The sequence below is a fragment of the Narcine bancroftii genome, chromosome 3, assembly GCF_036971445.1.
Source record: "Narcine bancroftii isolate sNarBan1 chromosome 3, sNarBan1.hap1, whole genome shotgun sequence".
In the NCBI taxonomy this organism is placed as follows: domain Eukaryota; kingdom Metazoa; phylum Chordata; class Chondrichthyes; order Torpediniformes; family Narcinidae; genus Narcine; species Narcine bancroftii.
This window is the reverse complement of record NC_091471.1, coordinates 43,170,658-43,194,534: the sequence shown is the minus strand read 5'-3', so window position 1 is coordinate 43,194,534 and position 23,877 is coordinate 43,170,658. Positions and strand designations below refer to the sequence as shown.

Below are 23,877 nucleotides of genomic sequence, written 5' to 3'. Positions count from 1 at the left end.
AGTGTGAAAAATAAAAAAAATTTTTAAAAAGACTGAGAAGAAAGAGGAAAGATTGCCTGTATATAGTGTACTGACAATAACCACAACAGCAGTACGAGTATAAGACAGCTTTAATATTCAACTAATATGTACACTAAGAGGTCTTGTCTCTGCAAGACAAACGTGGAAGGCTAGACTGTAGCTCTGGACTGCTTTATATACAAGGTCACCAGGATGACCCCTGGTGATCTAGTGGTGTAATTACATATCACCACATATAGCACCGGGAAGAAGGGGAGGGAAAGAAGACTACAAGTCATAAGTGGAAATGGATGGTATGATGCATAGATGGATCCAGGTAGGGGAAGGATGAACTAGAGGAGAAGAAAACTAGGTAAACAGATGAATGTATGTGGGAATGGGGAAACCTGAATTGGGAAATTTTACTGTTCATCAAATTTGGGTTATGGGCTATGCAAGCAGAGTATAAGATTTTGATCTTCCAATTTGCTTTTGGCTTCTCTGTAGAAATGGAGAAGGCCAAGTCAGTGTGGGTGAGTTAAAAAGATATTTAACCATAAGCTCATGGCACTGCAGAGCACAGGTATTCTGCAAAAGGTCAGTTAGTCTACGTATAGTTTTTTTTTTAAATTTTGAAGAGGCCAGATTGTGAGCAGAGTGCAATAGATGAGACTGGGAGAAGTACAGATGAACCTCTGCCCTCTTGGAAGGGCTGCTTAGGTGTCTGGATGATGGTGATGGGAATGGGGGAGAGGAGATGGGACAGGTGTCAGATATCTGCCTCTATCCCACCTTGGGTATCTACCTATCATTTTCTCTCACTCTGCTTCTATCATCACCTACCAGCCTCTATCCCATCTTCCATCACTACATGCTGCCAATTTTTCTTGTTCTTTCTCAGACCAGATGTAGGGTCTCGACTTGAAACGCCCACTTGTACGATCTGCCCCCACTGAGTTCTTGCAATGTTCAGTTTTTTTTTTGTTCCATATTCAGCATCTGCAGTCTCTTCTGTCTTGAATCACAAATTGTATTTCTTTAGGGTAAACATTGCAACCAGTTTGCTCACAGCATGGTCTGATGTAACCAATGAACGTTAGCTATCTTTTTATGTTAATTGAAGAATAGAACAGGGGCCCTCCATCTTCTCTGAAGAACTAGCAACCTATCACCAAATTATTACCTCACCTCGAATGGTGGGGCCCCAGTAATACTGAATTGTTGGCATAGATTGTGTAAGCATTCACTGATAATAAAATTAACAGTGTCGAAGTCCTTGAAAAATATTTATTTATAGACAAGCCTGGAGCCTTTCCCCGGTTTATTTCTTTTCATCACCTGATCATAACCCATGGAAGTCTATATTAACTGTATTTAGTATGAACGTCCCTAGCACAATATTTTTTGGAATATTTTATTTATAGTTTTCCAGGTTCGGACTCAAAAGTTTACAACTTTGTCATCAACTGTAGTTACAAATATGTACCATTTAAAACTTATCCTTATCTAATCTATGTCGATTTTTGCTCGAGTCAAAAGCTAATATCCCTTCCCCTCTCTCCCTCCTCCCGTCCCATTCTCTGGACATCAATCACTTAAAAAGGAACATTTAAGACATTAAAGCATCCATAACATGGGAATAAATCATATCGGGAAATTATAGGTCTGGCCTGATCAATCAGACAGAGATCAAGCTGATTTTCCTTTTTTTTTCCCCCTGACTTTCTCTGGCTGGACTGAGGCTGACCCCTCGGCCCCCCCCCCCCCCCGAAATTGGGGTGAGCCAGGCCCCAAGGAAAAATTGTCCTTTTCACAACTATATGGTTCAGGTACGTCTTCCAATTTTTTTGGAAGGTGCCGTACCTTTGCCTCAGGTTATAGGTAGTTTTCTCCAGGGGAGCACAAACTTTCATCTCCTTGCTCCATTGCACAATACTCAGGCAAAAGTTGGACATCCAGGTAACTGCTATGCACTTCCTGGCCACCACCAATGCAATCATTATAAATTGAAATTTGGACAGCTTCATTGTAAGTCTTGTGTCCAATTTGTTGCCCAATAGGAACAACTCTGGTTCCTGGAGAAGTTCCTTACCTATAATTTTCCCTAGGACTTTACCTAGCTCTGCCCAGAATGGCTTCACCTTGGTTCCTGTCTCAATGCCACATCTAAAACATTGATTCGACAGTTCTGGCTTAAACCTGTTAATCTTTTCCAGTGTCAGATACAGCTGGTGCAAGAAATTATATTGCACCAGCTTATTTTTTTTCTTTGGCTTGGCTTCGCGGACGAAGATTTATGGAGGGGGTAAAAGTCCACGTCAGCTGCTTATATCTCACATTGATTACCGCAGTCATGCTAGTCCGATGCAGGTCGGACCAGCACCGTTCATCACTCGTTATTCCTAAGTCTGACTCCCACCTCTGTCTCGATTTATGGAGACCTCATTTATGTCCTTCTGGTTGGAGCAGGAAATACATTGCCGAAATGAATTTCCATGTGATTCCCCCTTTGAATCATGGTCTCTGTGTCATTGCACTGTGATAGGCCATAGTTGGACCTAATTTTGTCCTGCAGAAAAGATCTTATCTGAAGGTAGCAGTGGAATATCTTGTTTGACAAATCATATTTCAGCCTGAGCTGTTCAAATGACATTAATTGCCCCTGCTTGAAACAGTCCTCTCTGGACCTGATGCCTTTCCTGTGCCAGGTGTCTAGGATATTGTTACCTACCGTCAAAAGTAAAAACTGGTTTGGAGTCAGGGTCATTTTTGGTGACAGCCTCAGTTTTATTTCTAAATATCGATTAATATCACTCAAAATATAAATAATTCACTTTAATATGGGGCTGTCTGTTTTTCCAGATAGCAATTTGGCATCCCATTTGTAAATAAAGTCCTCCGCTACCATCTCACCCATCGTGCAGCCCAGGATGGTACCTCATCCCTGCCTCACCCACACCCCCGCTCCCCCCAAAAGAGTGAGGAGATGTACCTTGACTGGGCTGCCCAATAATATATATTTTTTAAGTCCAACATTCGCAATCCACCTAGACTATAGTCCAAGGTCAATTTCTCCATAGAAATCCTGGCTACCTTACCATTCCATAAGAATGTTCTTAACTGTGAGAACAAGGTTTGAAAAAAAAAAACCCCTGGGCAATGCCATAGGTCAGGTCTGAAAAAGATACTGGAGTCTTGGCCACACATTCATTTTCACACAGTTGACCCTGCCCACCAGTGATATGGGCAGGGACATCCATCTGTTTAGGTCCTCCTCGACCTTTTTATTTTGACTCCTAGTTACTTAATCCCATTTTGCGTCCACTTTAGGTAACTTTTTTTTACATTGACTATAATCCCATCCTGTAAGCAGCATAATCTCACTTTTATCCCAATTTATCTTGTACCCAAAGACCTTCCCATAGCCTTCCAGAGTAAATCGCAGCTTGGGCAACAAGTTTACTGGGTCTGTCAAATATATCCATACATCATAGGCAAATAAACTGATCTTGTGTTCTTCCTGGCCTACTTGAAACTCCTTAATGTCTGGATCCTGAAAGATGGCCTCAGCTAATGGCTCCATAGCCAGTACAAACAGAGCTTGAGATAGTGGGTATTCCTGTCTGCTTGATCTTGTGAGTGGGGAAGCTGAAGAAATTTGATCGTTGGTCACAATTTTTGCCTTGGGCGCATGGTATAGCACCCTTATCCAATTAATAAAAATTTCTCCAGAACTTTAAATTAAAATTCCAACTCTAATCTGTCAAATACCTTTTCTGCATTGAAAGCCACGGCAAGACCCCTCTCATTTCTGGTTTGTGCTAAATGCATTATGCTTAGTAATCTGCCCACGTTATCTGTCACCTGTCTTTGTTGTACAAAGCCCACTTGACCTTTGTTAATTAGTTCTGGCAAATGCTTCGCCGATCTATTTGCCAGGGCTTTGGCTATTATCTTGTATAGCGAAATAGGTCTATAAGAGGACAGCTTTTATGGGTCCTTATCTTTTTTCAAAATCATAATGATTGCTGTCGAGAAAGATTCCAAGAGTCTATGAGTGTCCCATTGCCTGATCTGTCACCTCCATATAAACAGGTATCAACAGATCTTTGCTAGCACAATTCTTGTAGCATTTCAGATTAATTAACGACAGGTTTGATTCTTCAGTATTATGGCCTAACAAGGATTTTGTATGGTGTCAGAATGACTTTTAATCCCATGTATACCAGTCACTGAAAAGGCCAGCAATTCAGTATCCTTTTTGATTTTGCTTTGCGGCTGTCTTTGCATCTCTTAACCTATGTTCTCGGATCCCATGTTTTAATTTAGGATGTCCCCCGTTTCTAGTTTTTCACCATTTTTAAAATGATAGGCTCTATCTTTTGCATTGCCTAATGCAAAGCTCCATGTTTCAAATTTTCTCCAGATTCACTGTCATAACCTCAGTCATGGCACAATGTATATGGCTTGTCTGTTCCTTTGGTCTTGGGTACAGACAGAACTAACTTTGACAGCTCTCACGTTACTTTTGATATGCCTATATCCTTCCAGTTCCACTTTGTTCTCTGCCTAAGGCTGTCTCCTTTCAAGCCTTGCTTTTAGCTCTCTTTTCTGCTCTAACTGCTTCCAGTCCTCCAGCTGGGATACCTTGACATTGCTGTTATGTTCAGTACTTTTTCCCAATTTCTAATTGAATCTTTTTTTAAAACGTCCGATTTTGAACCAATTCTCATTTCTCGTTCCTTTCATCCACCATTAGCAGTCATGTCCTCCAACTCAGAATTTCAGGGCACCGGAATTATTTCCGTAACTTCTCCACCTATCTTTTCTTTCTAAGATTCCCTTTAAAGCTCAAACTTCTGACCACATTCAATGTTTTTTTTTTGGTCTCTTTTTATATTTAGAAGCTCTGTAAATTCAAGATTCAAAGCTGTGCTCTCCTATTCAAGTATGTCTGGACAGTTACTGCAGTGCCTCTAATAGATAGTTTAATTATCAAAGAATAAGAGCACCTGACATATCAATGAAAATTACATTCCTGGTATTACACTGAAAGGAAGGCTTTGCAGTTCCACCTTGAGATTTGAAAGATGCTTTGAATCTTAAATACAATAAATGTACTTATGTAATGGAGAATTTATTTTCCTTACCAGTCAAGGATTAATTAATAGCAAATGTCAAATTGACATTCTGTTCGAAGAAATTTAATTTTATTAGGATTCAGTTGCTCAAATTTGAATAGATTTTCTTGAAATGCCTAGTGTGTAAGTGTAATGTCATTTTGTAAGCTTGTTCATATATGAAGTCTTATTGGTGAAATCTCTCTTATCATTGCTCTTGTGACCTGTCATTTAAATTTCAGTGTTAAAAAAAAATCATTGTGAAGACTGAACATGGTAAATAAGATGAACATGATAAGGCACAAAATCCTTTTAACTTTTTTCTCCACATAATGGCATTTAAAATGAGCTTGGCTAGCTGTACAAATAGTCAATCATTTCATTTCAAAAGGCAAAGATAACATTTTTCAAAAATTACTTACCACTCTACGTAGATTAATATTCCTATGATTTAAGGAAGTATGGATGGCAAAAAGGGGACAGGAGCTAGCTCTGGCAAATAACATGAGGATAATCCCAGAAGGGGAGTCGGTATCCAAAAGACATAGATTAAAGATGAAGGCGTAATGATTTAAGGAGCCTAAGGGGTACAGATGGTGAGTATTTGGAACAGGCTACCAGAGGAGGTGGTTAGGCAGGTTCTATTGCATAATTGCAGAAAAAAATGGAATGATACATGGTTAGGATAGGTTTGAAGAAACGTGGGCCAAACACACGCAGGTATGATTAATATGGGTGGGACATTTTGGTCGGCATGGCCAAGTTGGGCTTGAGCCTATTTTCACGCTGTACAAATCTGATAAAATGATACAACAGTATCATTTTTTTCTCTGTTAATGAGATGGAGGAAGGGTTGGGTGTTTTCTTCTTCCCCGCCTTTATTATAAATGATGACATAAATAGCAAATCACTTTATTTAAACTTATTGATAAAGCTTTCTGTCACTTTTAAAATCATGTCATAAAAATCGAGGATGTATTTTTTAATACCAGTATAATGTGTTCAATATTTAAACTTTACGCATTCTCCATCCTAATCTAATATGTGTAATTTCTGTATTGAATCTACAGCTATTGATTTACAATAAAAAAAGCTTTGAGATATGGTTATTATGGCATCATGATAAACTTGATAAATTATTTTATTTTTATTTTCTCTTAGTCAGTCTTTGATGACCCCTGTAAGGTTATTCACTTCCCGTTAAAAGTCTTGTCTGAATCAATCATTTGACTCATCTCAACCATCCTGTGACTTGTATGCCCAACTAATTTCAGTTTGTCCTTTGGCAATTAAATCCAACTCATCTTGAAATTATATGAATTCACTGAAAAAGTGAAAGGTCACCATTGAGATTTTGCATGAACTAATTACCAAAAAAAAAACCCAAATAATAAAATTTTAGATCCTTGGATTGTCCGTATTGAACTCTGAGTAATTCTTTCATCATAAAGCAGTCATCCATTTTGCATTGGGTTTTACAATGTCGAGGAGATCTCGTTGTATAGATTAGATTGAAAGATTGTTTAGATCCCGAGATGCTCGGAAGGGAAGAGATGAAGGGCAATTGCTACATTTACTATTCACCAAGAGTAGACATGCAAGATACACCAATTACATGAATTACATTATATTATCACAATGAGCTATGAGACAAAATAATAAATATAAAAGGATAGTTAAATATTCTTAATTGCAGTTAGTACAGAAATAAATATGGGAGTTCCAGGACCTTGTTATTCCCTATCTTCACACATTTTTAGTGGATCGTTTAGCAGAAAAGACAAAAAGATGTGTTTATTTATTAAGTGTCGTGATGTAAAAAGCCTATGGAGTTAAAAACTACCTGTTGCAGCACCTGTAAAAATTTCCTACCTGTTTTGAATTGTCACAATCTAGGTCTGCCATCAAAATGGAGGCAAAACTATAAAGAGGAAGGGAATTGAGTGAAATGAAGTTTGATTTAAGATCAATTAAGAAAGGGTTACTAGATCAGTTCAGTTTCCGTATTTCTAATTTTAATGTCGCTCCATTTTAAATATTAAAAAAATTATAATTGTTGAAATCTCAATATGCTGCTTCATGTTTGCCCTCTGGTTTGCATGGTAGAAAAAGAGAGTTTTTGTGGTTTTAAAGCACTTATTTCTTCCTGCAAATTTTTTTTTAAATAGCTTTTCTGGGAGAAGCGACTACAAGGATTGAGTGCATGTGACATTGCAGAACAGATCATTAAATCAGTAGAACTTCCCAAAGGGCTTCAAGGTAAGATCCGTTGATGTGATGATCAAGAGAATAATGCAATAAAAGCAATTTGTTCCAGATTTGCCAATTTTGTGAATAGTTTCTGACTGCCAATATCGAGTTTTTTAATGGTTATTCACAAATTCTTGGTTAGACTTATCGTGAAACATTTTCACATGCATTCCAAGTAAGTCCACTCTTAAAGCTGTGATATTTCAGTAAATCTTGATTTGAGATACAAGTTGAGTGTGCTTTTTTAAAATTCTAACTTCGAAGACAATTCTTGGGCATGGAATTGTAAAATTGAAATGTGGTCAAAGTTTTACATTTTCTGTTCAATTGGTCATGAAACTGCTTTCTTGTCATTTTTTTTTCCCCATGCTTTTTCTGAAAGTAGTTAACTTGAACATTTCCTTTTATTGGTGTAGGCAGGTTAGAGTCCTACAGCATGAAAATAGGCCCATTAGCTGAGCTTGTCCGTGCCAAATAACGTGCCCACTTGCTGTCATTCCACTTGTCTACATTAGGCCTGTAACCTTCTAATCCTCTCCCATCCATGCAGTTCTACAAGTATTTTTTTAAAGAAAGATAACATACCTGTCTCCAGCACTCTGTCTGGAAGCATATATCCACCTTTCTCTAATGAAAAAACATGTCCCAACACTTCTTTTAAGTCCCACCTCCTCATCTAGTTTTGCCTTTTTTGTTTGAGATTCTCCCACTCTGGGAAACAGACTGTCACTATTCACCTTATCTATATCCCTCCTGATTATTTAAACTTCAATAAGATTCCCTCTCAACCTGAACTATCTTAAAAAAAAATGCCTGGCATTTCCAGTTTCTCATGATATCTCAACCTTCCTAATATGGGCAACAACTTCACAAATCTCTTCTGCACCCTTTCCAACTTTGTAATATCCTTCCTATATGAATAGGTGACCAAAACTGCACAAGTATTCCAAATGTAGCCTCACCATTAGATTATATAACTTCATCATGCTGTCCAACACTTGTATTCAGTGAAAGCACAGAAATGCTGGAGGAACTTGGCAGGTTTTGTAACCTCCATAGGAGGTAAAGATTGTGACAGAGTATATATGTTTTGGGGAAATAAATTGGGAAAGGTTTGTTAGAATAGGTCACATGCAAACACTTTAAAACAGATCTTATTTGAAATTCTGGAGACATAGTGGCTTCTCACACCTTTTTGCAAGAGCTTTGAAGAATGCTCCAGAGAGATCGCTAATGGGTTATTGTTTATCAAGGTAACAGATGAAAGAGCAGGCTGGAGCCGCTATTGTCTGCAGGAGAGTTTTGCTGTTGTAAGAGGGTCATGTGGTTTTGCAAGCAGAGAGAGCCAAACAGGCTTTCTCTCAGTCTCAGTGTGTGAGAAAGAGAGAGAAAAAACAGAGATCATTTGACAATGTCAGCCAGCAGAAGTTGCTGGGACTGAAGCAGGACAAGCTGGCAAGCTTTTGGAAGACAGCCTTGTTGAAGCCCTTGTGGTTCATGCAAGAGGAGAGGACTGGCTGTCTAATGTTTCACTTGGAATAAGAGGAACAGAAAGGAGCTCTGTGGTGACCTGAAAGAATGAGGTTATCATCTGGAGAACCCTGATGGGGTAACTTTCGTCAGCAAAACACTGAGGTGACTGATGGAAGTACATCAGTTGTGGATGTCCTGGAACAACACATCTGTCTCTGAAAACCAACATGAACCTTCCTGAGCAGTAACCATTTACCTTTCGAGCACCAAAGCCTGGTGAACTTTATAAATGTTAAATTCTGTGCACAGTATAAGAATTGCCTGCAACCAGTGAACTTGCAGGAATAATAAGTGAGATTGAACTGTGATCCAAAGAACTTTTCTGAACTTACACACAGATTACGTACACGTGCACTTAGAATTAGGAGGGGGTTAAGTTTGGTAAAGTAAGTTAATAGTGGTAAGTTAAAGTGTAATTCTGTTTTCATGTTTAAAGCTAATTAAAAGCAAGTTTTGTTTTAGCAACCATTGTTTTGGTGAATAGCTACTGCTGCTGAGGTTATGGGTCTTCTGGGCTTGAAACCAGATAAGAACATCATTTATATATCTATACCTCCTATGGATGGTGTCAGACCTGCTGAGTTCCTCCAGCATTTTTCTGTTTTTACTATAATTACAGCATCTTCAGACTTTCGTATTTCACGTGTTTTTGGTGCCCTAACTGATGAGGGTAGGCATCCCAAATGTTCTCATCGCTGCTCTGCCTAACTGTGTTGCCATCTTTAAAGAGCAATGCACTTGCACCCCTAAGTCCTTCTGCTCCAAGGCACTCCTGCTATTGAGTCGTGTCCTGGTTCATTTAATCCAAATCCAGAACCTCACCCTTCTGAGTGAACTGCATTTGCCATTCCTTAGCTTTGAATGTAAACAAAAAACAGTGTGGCAGAAAGGATAATGGTAGCTCCATGAATAAAATGAAAATACTTATCACCAGGTTTATCTTCCCTTCTCCCCCACCTCCCTCTACTTTTCCCTTACACTTTTATCAACTGTGTATGTCAAAATTACCAGAAGGATAGAAAAGACTAATTGCTATTACATTACGTTATAAGAAGGAAAAAAAATGAGGTCGTATATGCATAAAATCAATTTAGTTGTGATATAATCTGAAGGCTACTGGAGGAAATTGACTTATATATTAAATGCAAACATTAATTTAAATCTTTCCTTTCTTTTTAAATAAAGGTATTGGTCCTGGCAACACGAATGGCGCATTATTGTCAGCAATAGCAAGTGCCTTGCACACTAGTTCTGGACCCATTACAGGACAACCATCTACAGCTGTAGAGAAAAATCCAGCAGTTTGGCTTAATGTGTACCAACCAATGTGTAAAGCATTTGTTGTCACAGATAAGGACATCAGGTGGGGCTCAAAGTTCAAACAAATTTTAAACAAGAAAGCTCAATAGTTCGATATTTTCATCAAGTCAGGCTATAAATAAAATAAAATGCAAGCTCTTCTATTATAGGAAGTATAATTTTAAAATATGCCATTTACTGGAAACCATTATTTTGATGCAAAACAATAACCTGTAGTTCATCAGGGCACTAATGCTCTCTGGTACTTCATGTACAGTAAACCCCCTAGTATCCGGAATTCAAGCAACTGGCAAAAAAAATAGGAAAATAACTAAATAAAACAATTGAATAATTAAAATTTAAATGGAAGTTTAAAAATGTAAAAGTACATTTTCCCTGAAGTAACACGTATACCTTTGGCGAAGATGGGAGCAAATATTCAGGCAGCGGAGGGCCTTGGTCATGATTTGCTCATAGCAGCTGTTTAAAGTTGTGTGAAACAGCAATGGAGTTGGCCAGGATGAAGAGCTGATTGATGTCACTTGCCATTGGTGTGATTCTCTTAAAGTGTCTCTTTATCCTCGCTTAGTAAGTGTCTTTATTAGTATATTATTAAGAAAATGAGTAAGGCTTTATCTGTAAATTTGAAGAGGGGTTTATTATGTAGAACAATACCTATGATGTTATTTAAATTAAATTAGACATACAGCACTGTAACAGGCCAATTCGACCCTATGAGTCCATGCCACCCAAATTACACCCCATTAACTTACACCCCAGAACATTTTTTGAAGGGTGGAAGGAAACCAGAGCGCTTGGAGAAAACCCATGCAGACACGGAGAGACTGTACAAATTCTTTACAGGCAGCACGGGATTCAAACCCAGGTCCGGACCCAATCGCTGGTGCTGTAAAGGCATTGTGTTAACCGCTATGCCAACCGTGTCACCCTATTGTTTGACTTTTGGTCACCTCCATGTAGGGGGAGGAACCTGCAGCAATAGTTAAATGTTTTCAAAGAATGTGACTGAAAATAAAGTAAAATGCTTAAAGGTTTATATATTCAATCAAGTGAATTTTGTTCAGTGTAAGTGCAGTATAGTTTTTTATTTAACTTTCATAAGGTTTATTTTTAATGTAGGTGTATTAATTAGGTATTGCAAGAGTAAGTCTCAAGGAACTGTAAAATACACTTATCCGGCATTTACCAATCCCCATAGGCGCCGGATACCAGGGGCTTTACTGTATCTGTTTTTAACACAGTTACCTGCGCACTAAATATTGCTGGTGGTTTGTCGCTGAAGGATATCATGGCAAACCAATCGTTTCTGTTCAAGTTGTTGTTTCTTTGCATCTTGATGGAGTTGCTTTTTGAGTTACTGGTTTTGAAATTCAGGTAATGAAGTAGAACTTCAGCTCTTTGAACTTTTACTATATTGACTGTAGAATCCCGATTAATGCAATTAGACCACATCTGTAAGTTCCAATGTTACATATAGGATCTGCTTCAAGGGAATCAACTATAGCAGTGGGTGCCACATAGTAGCTTGATGGCACCAATATTTACTTTTCTTTGAATCTGTAATTTTCTTGAGCTGATATTTTCAACATTGGAGAATAAGAAGAAGAAATTAAATGTTCATTTACCAGCTCTACATTCTGTCCCTCTGCAATTTTTATTGAGGCATCCATGTGAATTTAAGATTTTCTTTCAACCTTGAATAAGTTTGATCATAAGTTTGTGCAATTCAATTGCATTATTGATACTAAGTTGCAAATTATGATTCCCGTACTTGCACCCCAAAAATCATATCACTTGTACATTATATTGCACGGAAATGGGCTCTTTGGCTCAATTCGACCATACCAGCCAAGTTACTGACCTGAGCTAGTTCCATTTGCTTGTTTGGCCTGTATCTCTCGAAATCTTTCCTGTCTATGTTGTTGTCTAAATATTTTTTTTAAATGTTGTAATTATGCACACTGGTGCCACTTCGTCTGACATCTCATTCCATGTCTACTGCCATCTATGTGAAAAAGTTTCCTCTGAGGTCTCTAATTTTAGATGCCTCTACACTGAGAAAAAAAAGACTGTGACTATTCACCTTGCTCATGATTTTATACACGCCTATTCACCCTACTAAGCTATTGGTGAAAAATGGCCCTGCTTTGTCGATCTCTCCTTATAACTCAGGCCCTCCAGTCCCTGCATCCTTTTCCGCGTATTAACATATTTCAAATTGCCAAGCTACCATAACTGCACACAATACTCCAATGTGCTCTCAATGAAGTTTTATATTGTTGTAACATGCCATCTCATGTCTTGAACTCAATATCTTCACTAATGAAAGCAAGCACACCATTCTTTATCTGTCTGTCTACCTATGTCACTACTTTCAGGGAGTAGTTCCATACTACTTACCTGGGCCTTGCTGTTTATTGTGCAAGTTCTGCCCTGGGCCTGGTTTTACTTCCCAAAATGTAATACCTGACACTTTATATTTTTTTAATTTAGAGTTACAAAATGGTAATAGTCCCTTCTGGCCCATGAACTTGTGCCACCTATGTACAGCAATTAACCTACAAACCCCATATGTTGTTGGGAGGAAACTGGAGCACCCAGGGGAAACGCATGCTCCTTACAGGGAGCACCAGACTCGATCCTAGGTTGCTGGCATTGTAATAGCGTTGCGCTAGCAGCTATGGTAACCATGCTGCATGCTGTCCTTGTATGCTGACTGTGCCACTGAGCAAGTTAAATTCCATCTGCCATTCCCAGGCCCACTTTCCCAATTGATCTGGATCCTGTTGTAAGGTTAAGTAATTAGGTGGCCATTGTAAAGGAGAACATGGTCATAGGTTACCGTATATTACTGTACAAACGCACGTGCGCATAGTGTTTGCATTTGTTGTTTTTGCAATACTATTTAAATCTTATAAAAATATATTTATTTTAACAGTGTGTGTGTGAATATATATGTGTATGTATGTGTGTACATCTCTCTATCTATCTATCTTCTGGCTATCCATCTCACAGGATGATGATGTTTCCTTTCAGTCAGTTTGTGGAGTTTGATATGAGGATACCCCACTCCTTAGAAAGGAACAGCATGTAAGTGAATGGATTTAGGTGAGTAGGGGTTGCACAGGTCCAGACCCACCCTCTCGACATCTCCTCCCAGATCCAGCTTTATGGTGAGGTCCAAGATGGCTAGGGAAGTTCTGTTGCAGTGAATGGCCAGAACAGGTTTTGATGCAAGGGATGCCCTTTCCACACCTCACACCATGTGTTTATTAGATGACCATTGACCCGACAAGAGGGTTCGTCCATCCTTTGGCAGGTCTCGTTTTTCATCTTGCAGGGTGTCTAGCCACCCTCTGCACAAGGCAAGCCTTGTGGGGGAGTCGGTTTAGTCGCTGACCACCCGACCATGCAACAGGTAGTAGTGGGTTACATGGAACCAGTAGCACTCAGACAACTGGTAACCTATGACTATGTCCTTCTTTGGTATGGCCTCCCTATTAGGTAATTTTCTTCTATATATCATCACTTTTGGTGTTGCCCGCAAACTTACCATGCAAACTACCTTCCCTTCCTATCGTTATCATATATTTCAAACAAGATTGGACCAACCACTGATCACTGAGGTACCCCGTTGGTCACAGGCCTCTAACCTGAAAACAACCCTCTACTTTCACCTCAGACTCTTTCACAGAGCCAATTTTGTATCTAGTTGACCAGCTCACCCTAGATCCATGTATACCAGACCAGCCTACCGCAGGCAATTTTGTCAAAGACCTTGATGGTCCATGTACATGTCTACCATTTTGCCCTCATCAATCCACATAGGTGCCTGTTCTGTTCGTTTAAGCCTTTCCAAATACAGGTAGATCAGAATCCTTTCAATAAATTTCCCATCTCTGATGTTAGGCTTACTGGCCTATGGTTCCATGGATTATCTTTGCATCCCTTCAAAAATAAGGACTATATTTTTCACTTCACTTTGTTTCACCTTCCCATTCTCTCTCCTCACTCCTCCCTCCCCCCCCCCCATCCCCACTGTACCTTTCAACAAATCAAGTGACATTCCATCATGCATAAATGATGAGCTTTGAGGAATTCATAACAGTGATTTAAGTTAATCTTCTCACTGGGAGACTTATTACCTGCTCCACATTATTAGGATCATGCAGTCATTCAGTTACTTTGGTCTGGATTTCAGGTTCAAGCATGTCTGTTTTTTTTTTAAATGCTTGAGGTGTCATCATTAATCGTGTTACTTAGCTTTTACCATGTTTTGTGTGATTTCTTAAGTCCAAATTTGGCATGACAGAGTGGCAATTTTTTTTCGCAATGTCTGGCTCGCACACATTTTCACTGTATCTCTGTGTAACAAACAAACTTGCTGACCATTGCTGAAGGTTTACATTGGACATTGAGTGAAACATTTCAACAGCCATTTCTTTCTCTTGGTGTCAGGTTTGGAGGATTCTCTCCCAATGACATTACATAACTATGTAAAATGTGTGTGCTTAATTGGGTATATCAAAGGAAGAAAATAAAATACAGTTGTCATTAGAACAAAGAGAAAACTGAAATGGGACAAGATGTACCAAACATGAGAATTACTCCAAGGAGGCAGCAATTATTGAATTGGAAAAGGATTGTTGAAGTCAATTCCTGGGCAAGAATAATATTTTAAGCACTGATTGTTCAAGATTAAGTTTATTATCATCGGAGTGTACATGTACAACCAGACATACAGTATTTCTCCAGACCATGGTGCATGCACACATTCACACAATAGCAGCACATAATAATCACATAGACATGAATATATAATATAAAATACATGTATGTAAATATACTCATTTACAGAATAGTTAATAAATCTCACAGCCTGCAGGAAGAAGCAATTTCCCAGCCTGGGGAAGTCCTCATTTTGATGCTCCTGTACTTCCTTCCTGATGGTGATAGTGTGTGATGGATGAGAAGGGTCCTCAATAATACTTTGAGCTCAATTTTTAAATTAAATTTAGATACACAGCATGGTAACAGGTCCTTCTGGCCCAAGAGCCCATGCCCCCCAATTACACCCAAAGGACCTAAAACCCCTGTACTTTTTTTTTGAAGGGTGGGATGAAACTGGGACACAAAGAGGAGACCCACAGACACGGGGAGAATGTACAGACTCTACCGTGCTGCCCTGATTTAAGCAATGCTCCTGGTGAATTTTGTCAATAGAGGGAAGGGAGACACCAGTGAAGTTCTTGGCTGTTCCATTGATCTTCTGTATTGACTTGTGTTCTGATCCTTTGCAGCTACCGTACCACATAATGATGCAGCCAGACAGGACACTCTCAATTGTGCTCCTGTTAAATGTCATCATGATAGAGTCTGGTAATTATGGTCTGTTAGATCTCACAGTGAATGCTTTGAGGCATTGATGACTATGTGGGGGAAAGTGAGCCTCACATTTGTGTTGGCTTAGGGGATGAAACATTAAAGGTTAGGAGCAGTTAAGCAGAGGCCCTGTTGATTTGGAGACAACTATGGAGATGGAGGCTCTGTGAGTTTAAAGGTGATGTGGAAAGCAGGAGTTCCCTGGGGTTTTGGGGAAGCACCATAGACGGAAGCCCCATCAATTTAAAATCAATGTTGGGGACAGAGGCCTTTTGATTATATATGTTCAGTAATGATTGATTTCAACAGAACAGTTATGTTTCACACAAGTTCATAGAGTGGTAAAGATTCATTGTGCGAGAAATTGAATGTAAAAATAAGCAAGTCTTGTTGCAGCTCTATAAAACGTTAATTAGACGGGACTTGGTATATTGTGTACAATTCTAATTATTCATTACTATTTTCCTTTTCCAATTTCTTATCCATAATCCGATAATACCAGGGCTTCAAGCAAACTTGTTTTCAAATGTGGATAAGGTTCCTCCTCACTGTGCCTGTGCTTTTCTGCAGATTCACTAGGCCTTTGCTTAAAAGAAAATTTCTTCACTTTTACTTTGAATGCGTAATGAACATACAAATGGGAGAATTCGGAAAACTCCAACACTGTCCAATAAAACTACAAATATTATGCAAGTGATAACCAAAAGGTCTCAGAAGCAATTAAACGATTAATTTTAAATTAAAGCTGACCAATAGTGAGCTATTTCCATGTACATTGGGTACCGCACGGATGGCAGTCTCTTCAATCTGAGGCGCCTGCAAGCTCACACCAAGACACAAGAGCAACTTGTCCGTGAACTACTCTTCACAGACGATGCCGCTTTAGTTGCCCATTCAGAGCCATCTCTCCAGCGCATGACGTCCTGTTTTGCGGAAACTGCCAAAATATTTGGCCTGGAAGTCAGCCTGAAGAAAACTGAGGTCCTCCATCAGCCAGCTCCCCACCGTGACCACCAGCCCCCCCACATCTCCATCGGGCACACTGAACTCAAAACGGTCAACCAGTTTACCTACCTCGGCTGCACCATTTCACCTGATGCAAAGATCGACAGAGATAGACAACAGACTCGCCAAGGCAAATAGCTCCTTTGGAAGACTACACAAAAGAATCTGGAAAAACAACCACCTGAAGAAACACACAAAGATCAGCGTGTACAAAGCCGTTGTCATACCCACGCTCCTGTTCGGCTCTGAATCATGGGTCCTCATCGCCTACAGCTCCTAGAACGCTTCCATCAGTGCTGTCTCCGCTCCATCCTCAACATTCATTGGAATGACTTCATCACCAACATCGAAGTACTCGAGCTGGCAGGGTCCACAAGCATCGAATCCATGCTGCTGAAGACCCAACTGCGCTGGGTGGGTCACGTCTCCAGAATGGAGGACCATCGCCTTCCCAAGATCGTGTTCTATGGCGAGCTCTCCACTGGCCACCGAGACAGAGGTGCACCAAAGAAGAGGTACAAGGACTGCTTAAAGAAATCTCTTGGTGCCTGCCACATTGACCACCGCCAGTGGGCTGATATCGCCTCTAACCGTGCATCTTGGCGCCTCACAGTTCGGCGGGCAGCAACCTCCTTTGAAGAAGACCGCAGAGCCCACCTCACTGACGAAAGACAAAGGAGGAAAAACCCAACCCCAACCAACCAATTTTCCCTTCCAACTGCTGCAACCGTGCCTGCCTGTCCCACATCGGACTTGTCAGTCACCAACGAGCCTGCAGCAGACATGGACATACCCCTCCATAAATCTTCGTCCACGAAGCCAAGCCAAAGAAAAAAAAAAGACTTTCCTGTTATAAGCCCTCCTTAAAGTTCATAAAAATGTGAGAATTCAGTTTTTTTTTTCTGCTGGGTCATGTTTCTTTCATAAGGAATGGGTTATTCATTTATATTTGAAGCTTAACCTAATATAGCTGTACCCACATGAGGATTATTTGTGGAATGAAAACAATAAATGTGAAAAGGAACATGGCTTAAAAGTGAATTATTGCAAAAGTCAATTTTTGTTCAAAGCTGATTCACAAACTTGTTATTTATCATGACACGTATCAGCAGGTGTTCTTAAATTGCAAGATTTATACTGGATGATGTAAAGCCATCGAAATACTGACAAGCAAATTGATGTATAAACTTTTCAAGTGTGTGCCAATTCCGCAACTACCCTCCTTGTCTATTAAACATTATTATGGCAACTTCAAGGTTGAAGAGTTACATTTTTCCTGTTTGTTTTGACACAGAAATTCAAAGCAATAGATCAAATCAATAATAATAGAAAATAACTCACTTGGAAGTACATTTATAATTTAAAGTTAAAAAAAATTGATCTGTACATGTGCATTACTAGAACTGTGTTTATAGATTACTAAGAATATATTCAGTTTTCTAACTGGCTGGAAAGTTGCATTGTGAAATATGATACCCGAAACATACCACTTGCCTCCACTCTGCTGTCTTAGTCACTTGCTTACGGAGTACTCCCCACCCTTGCTTCAATCTGCTCTTTATCACATTCATGTAAAGCTTTATAAAGTTAATTTATTCTTCCAAAGAAGCTTGCTTGGCTTAGCAGGCAGCAGTTCATGACAGGAAAATGTATATAATATAAAATTGTGTGCACAAAACATGACAGGGAAATTATCTTCATCTATAAGATGTTGAAGGACATTGATAGAGGAATTTTAACCAAATTGTTACTTTTATGATGTAATTGCTGAAGATATGAACAATAGATCTAATAATTGTTAACCACAACTGGAAAAGAAATGCTCTGGAATACATGTTACATGGATTCTGATTAGCTTCTTTAACATATAGACAGGATCCTGAAGAAGCGAGAGACGCACAGGAAACTGCAGTTGCTGGAATCTGAAGCCAAACTATCTATTGGAGCAACTCAGTGGGTTGAACTGCATCAGCAGGAGTAAAAAAGAATGCTCAATGTTGAGTCAGAATTATTCATTCTTTTTCTCCCACCATTGCTGTATGACCCATTGAGTTCCTCCAGCAAGTTGTGTTTGGTGGTTAGTGAAGAAGCAAGCTTGCCTTCACATCAGTTCAGGTGTACTTTGGAGTATTGTGTAGAGTACTGGTCACCACTCTACAGACAGGGTGCAGAAAAGATTCACATGTTGGCTGGAGTGGAGGGCTTGAATCATCAGGAGTGATTGAATAGGCTGGAGAAACAAGAGAGTACAGATTCTGAAACCTGGAGCAAATAGCAATCTTGAGGAGGAACTCAGCAGGTCTTGATGAAGGGTTCCAGCCCAAAACGTTAATTACTCTTGTCTTCGCGCTCATATTGCTTGATCTGATAAGTTCCTCCAGCAGATTATTTTTGAATTGGATAGGCTGAGAATTGGACATGATTGACGTGTTTACAATTATGGGAGTCATGGCTAAGATAGCGAGAATTTGCTTCTCATAGAAGGGGTGTTTAAAAAAAAAGGTAGAGGATATAGCTTAAAGGTGAGAGGATGAAAGTTTAAAAGGTGAATTTTTCACATAGTGTGATTGGTATCTAGAATGAGTTGCCTGGAGCAGGAACAACACTTAAAAGCCAACTGAGCAGGTACTTGAATGAGTAAATCATAGAGAGGTGTGGAATTAATCCAGGCTGGTGGGATTAGTACAAAGAGGCTTAATGATTAACATGGATGTGGTTAGTGAAAGCCTGTTTCTATGCTGTACAACTTTATGACTAAAGAAAGCAAAAGGAGAAAAGGCTAGGTAAATAGCAAAGAATTCAAAATCAGTTAAGTTGACCTCAATTCCTAGTGTCTTGGAAAATCTTAAAGTTCAATGAATCATTTTTGTCTGTGTATATTTTATTTTAATAAAGGAGACACCTGATAGTCTTAATTGTGTGCAGTTGAGTCTGAAATATAAGCATAGCTCAGCAATGATTTTGTTTTTACATCAGCAGAAAATGTTCAGGTTTTTCAGCATGTATTCTCAAAGATTACAGTTCTCAATCTTTCATATTTAGCAGCTAGCATGCTTCTATAAGGCAATGTGAGGTGGCCTGAACTTCAGCTCTATCTGTGCTCCACTTCACTGCCTTTAACTTATTGTTCCTTAACCCTTCCAACCTCTCACCACCCTGCACTGACTCTCCATGCTTCATTTAATACCAGCATCCAACAGTTTTATCCCTCCTCCATTATCCTTCTTGATTATTTTCACTCCTCATCCTGTCCTCTGACTACTTCCACCTTTTCTCTTGTAACTCCTCCCTGGTAGAGTAAGTTGGGAGAAATAAGTTTTTCTGGTAAGAGGATATAAAATATCTAGATGGAAGATTCAAATTCTTTTGCATTGCAAACTGCTGTCTCAGTACAATTGAATCCAACAGCAGTTTAATACAAGCATGCATATAGAAGAGGGCAAATTTTCAGGAAAGAGAAGATGTCATTATAGCATTTCATTCAAAGAAGCAGCTCTTGCATAATTGCTAAATGGGAGATTATGTGCTATAAAACTGATTGTATGACTTTAATTCCAAGATTCCTCTTGAGTTTTTATGTACAGATGGATTAGAAGTAATTTGGTGAGATGTTTGGCATTTATGTTGTGTAAAACACTATAACACAGTACAGGCCCTTCGGCCCTTGAAGTTGTGCTGACCCATATATTCCTAAAAAGATTACTAAACCCTCCCTACCCTGTAACCCTCAATTTTTCTTCCATCCATTTGCCTAAGAGTCTCTTAAATGCCCCTAATGTTTCAGCCTCCACCACCATCCCTGGCAAGGCATTCCAGGCACCCACAGCGCTGCATAAAAAAACTTATTCCTGATGTCTCCCCTAAACTTCCCTCCCTTCACTTTGTACTCATGTACTCTGGTGTTGGCTATTCCTGCCCTGGGAATCAGCCACTGGCTGCCACCCTATCTATGCCTCTCATAATCTTGTAGACGCTCCAAAGAAAAAAGTCCCAGATCTGCTAAACTTGTCTCATAAGACTTATTTTCCAATCCAGGTAACATCCTGATAAATCTCCTCTGCACCCTCTCCATACCTTTCACATCCTTCCTGTAATGGGGTGTCCAGAACTGAATGCAATACTCTTAAGTGTGGCCTCAACAGAGTTTTGTAGAGTTGCAACACGACCTCTCTACTCTTGAACTCCATCCCCCTATTAATGAAGCCCAGCATCCCATAGGCCTTCTTAAATAACCTATCAAGCTGTGTTGGAACCTTGAGAGATGTATGGAACTTGGCCCTCAAGGACCCTCTGTTCATTCATACTCTTAAGTAACCGACCATTAACCTTGTACTCAGCCTTCTGGTTTGTCCTTCCAAAATGCATCACCTTACACTTATCCGGATTGAATTCCACTTGCCACTTTTCCACCCAACTCTGCATCCTGTCTATATTCTTTAGTAACCTTCAACAACCTTCAGCTCCAACCTTTGTATCATCCACAAAGTTACTTACCCATCCTTCTGCCCTTTCATTCCTCTAATCCTATTGAATTCCTTATAGTGGCTGTTTTATGTTAAAAATGCACTTCACACTTTCAAAAAAAGTACAGTAAGATCTGCGATGCATTTTAATTTGCATGCATCTTGGATAGAAGATAGATGTGGCAAGCTGAAATTTTTAGATGTCAAACACACAGAACTAGACTGAAGGTTGGCTTTAATTGGACCTTTGCAATAAGAGTGAGAATAATTTTTAAAAAATAAGCTAACCTTTCCAGTTCTGTATATTGTTCTTGGCAACTGCATAAGTGGTGAGATATTTAATTTCGGTACTGGTAGATATGTCGTTTTGTAGTAAAAATGTGAAATAAATAGTTATTAAGCATATAAAACATATTTATTTCTACAGTACATCCATTAAACCAGCAGATGGCACTTGTATATTCTTCTTCTTTGGCTTGGCTTCGCGGACGAAGATTTATGGAGGGGGTAAAAAGTCCACGTCAGCTGCAGGCTCGTTTGTGGCTGACAAGTCCGATGCGGGACAGGCAGACACGATTGCAGCGGTTGCAAGGGAAAATTGGTTGGTTGGGGTTGGGTGTTGGGTTTTTCCTCCTTTGCCTTTTGGGTTAGGGTTAGGGTTAGGTATATTAACCATGATAGATTTAGCAAAATTAGGGAGGCAGCCATTGCCAGAATTTCACCCTATATGGCTGCCCATGGTTCTACCAAGAAAATTTTTTTAAAAGATACATTGTTTCCATCTGTATTTGTGAACTATAATACTTGAAATATGAAGCTTGGTCAAACATTTCATATCAATTTATATCCCTTTTATGTGCAATCCATCTCCTTAGAAATAAAAATAAGCAGAATAACCTCTACTCAAGTGTTTTTTAATTTAAAAGAAAATGCCAGGAAAATTAGAAAAACCACACATTTATTTGACAATGCAAAAAATAATTTTGGATTGGTTAGCTTCAAGTGAGCTGTTGAGACAAAGTCACAGATGGTTATTAAATGCTGGAGGACATTGTAGTATCATGGGGGACCATTAAGGATTGCAGTACTGTATGAGGAACCTCATAAAGGCGAGACATTGATGGCAATGTTTTCCTTGAAGTTGACATTTCTGTTATTCTGTAGACCAGGATAGGAAAGAACTTGGAAGTTAATTTTGGTGGCCATGGAGAAGGAAGAGGTTTTAATGCTTGGGCAGGGTACAGCCAGGGTGAGGCTGGCAAGGACAAAAAAAAACTAGAGCTCATCTCTGGAGTGATGTTGGAGTTGATGGGCAGCTACACTCATTCACATGCGAGCATTCATAGTAATTAATGTCAACATTAAAAAGTCTTGTGGGTTGAGAATGGCTTCCAATGGCATTGTTTGTAGTCTGTGTGAGGTATTCGGTGCAGGGCTTTGGCTCTGCAGAGACTAATGATTGTTATTGATGAGTTTTTGAATATCCAAAGTAAATCAGACCTACTTTTGGCCTATTGTCCCTTTCTTTAAGAGAACTGGAGGTGAGGATTTTGAATTGGCATCATTTTGCAAGATGTTGAAACTGAAATCGCACAATTTCAATAACATCTATATTGGAAGTACCATAAAATCGAGTATTTTGTTGAGACATTGTGCAACTCCTGCAACTTCTCTTTTTAAGTGCATAATCTTGCATTTTAATAGACTACAAAACCAATGTACTGAATTTCATGGGCTTTATTGCATTTTAAATAAAACCTTTAACAGGCATTGTGGACACTAAGTAAAATTTTTAAAACTGCAGATGGTTGAAATTTGCAAGTACTAAGATTGATTTTTCTTGTAATTTCTGTGCAGTTAAATCTGGAATAGCAAATCATGACTGCAAAGTAAAATTCTGCTCTGCGCTTTAGGAAACAAGAAGAACGAGTACAGCAAGTGCGGAAAAAACTGGAAGAGGCTCTCATGGCAGATGAGTTGGCTCGTTCAGAGGAAGTCACAGAGGAAAGGCATGCCGAACAAGAGCAACAAGATGCACAAGGGTGAGCTGTTAGTTGCAACATAGGAGTTGAGTCGACTGGGGAGTCATAGGTGATAATCTTAAAATAAATGTCACTAATCTGGACCAAAAATAAAGGTAATTAATTTGGTCATCTTGGAACACTGATAAAAGGGAGAGTGCAGAAATGTGTAAAGCTTGTACAGTTACCTTTCTAGTTTTTATTAACTATTAAATATGTGCAATTGAAGATTGTAAATATATTGTGGTGATTCATGTTGTTTTCAGTTATTGGCATCTGAGAATAAGGCATGCTGCATATTGTATGGCTTGTAAGTTGCTAAAATAAAATGGAAAATTATTAAAACTGAGGAGGACAAACAAGGATGTTTTGAGATACTGGCTATGCTATTCTCTGCAAGCTTCCTGCTCCAGCACTAAATTTCAAATCTGTCAGTATCTCAGAAATTTCTACATTTTAAGACCAGAAGACTGTAAGATTGAGAAATTGGGTCACTGACCCCATAAGGTCTATCCTGCTATTCTCTCCTTTTCAACTCCATTCTCGCTGTAATCTTTAGTTCCCTTCCTGATCAAGAGCTTGTTTACCTCTACCTTAAATATATTAAATGGCAGCCTCCACAGCCGTCCGTGCAGGATATTCCAGAGATTCACCACCCTTCTGGTAAAGAAATTGCTCTTTCTCTGTCCTGAATGGATGTTTCTGTACGTCATCGTAATTTTTATTTGCCTCTTCAGAAGTTTCCCTTTTCGTTCTTTCCTAATGTTAGAAGCATTATTCTAA

At 39.2% G+C, this 23,877-nt stretch overlaps 1 pseudogene; it reads left to right on the top strand.

Moving 5' to 3' along the window:
• The window catches only part of LOC138757120 (methyl-CpG-binding domain protein 3-like), a 133,347-nt pseudogene that overhangs the window by 92,105 nt on the left and 17,365 nt on the right, over window positions 1-23,877 (top strand).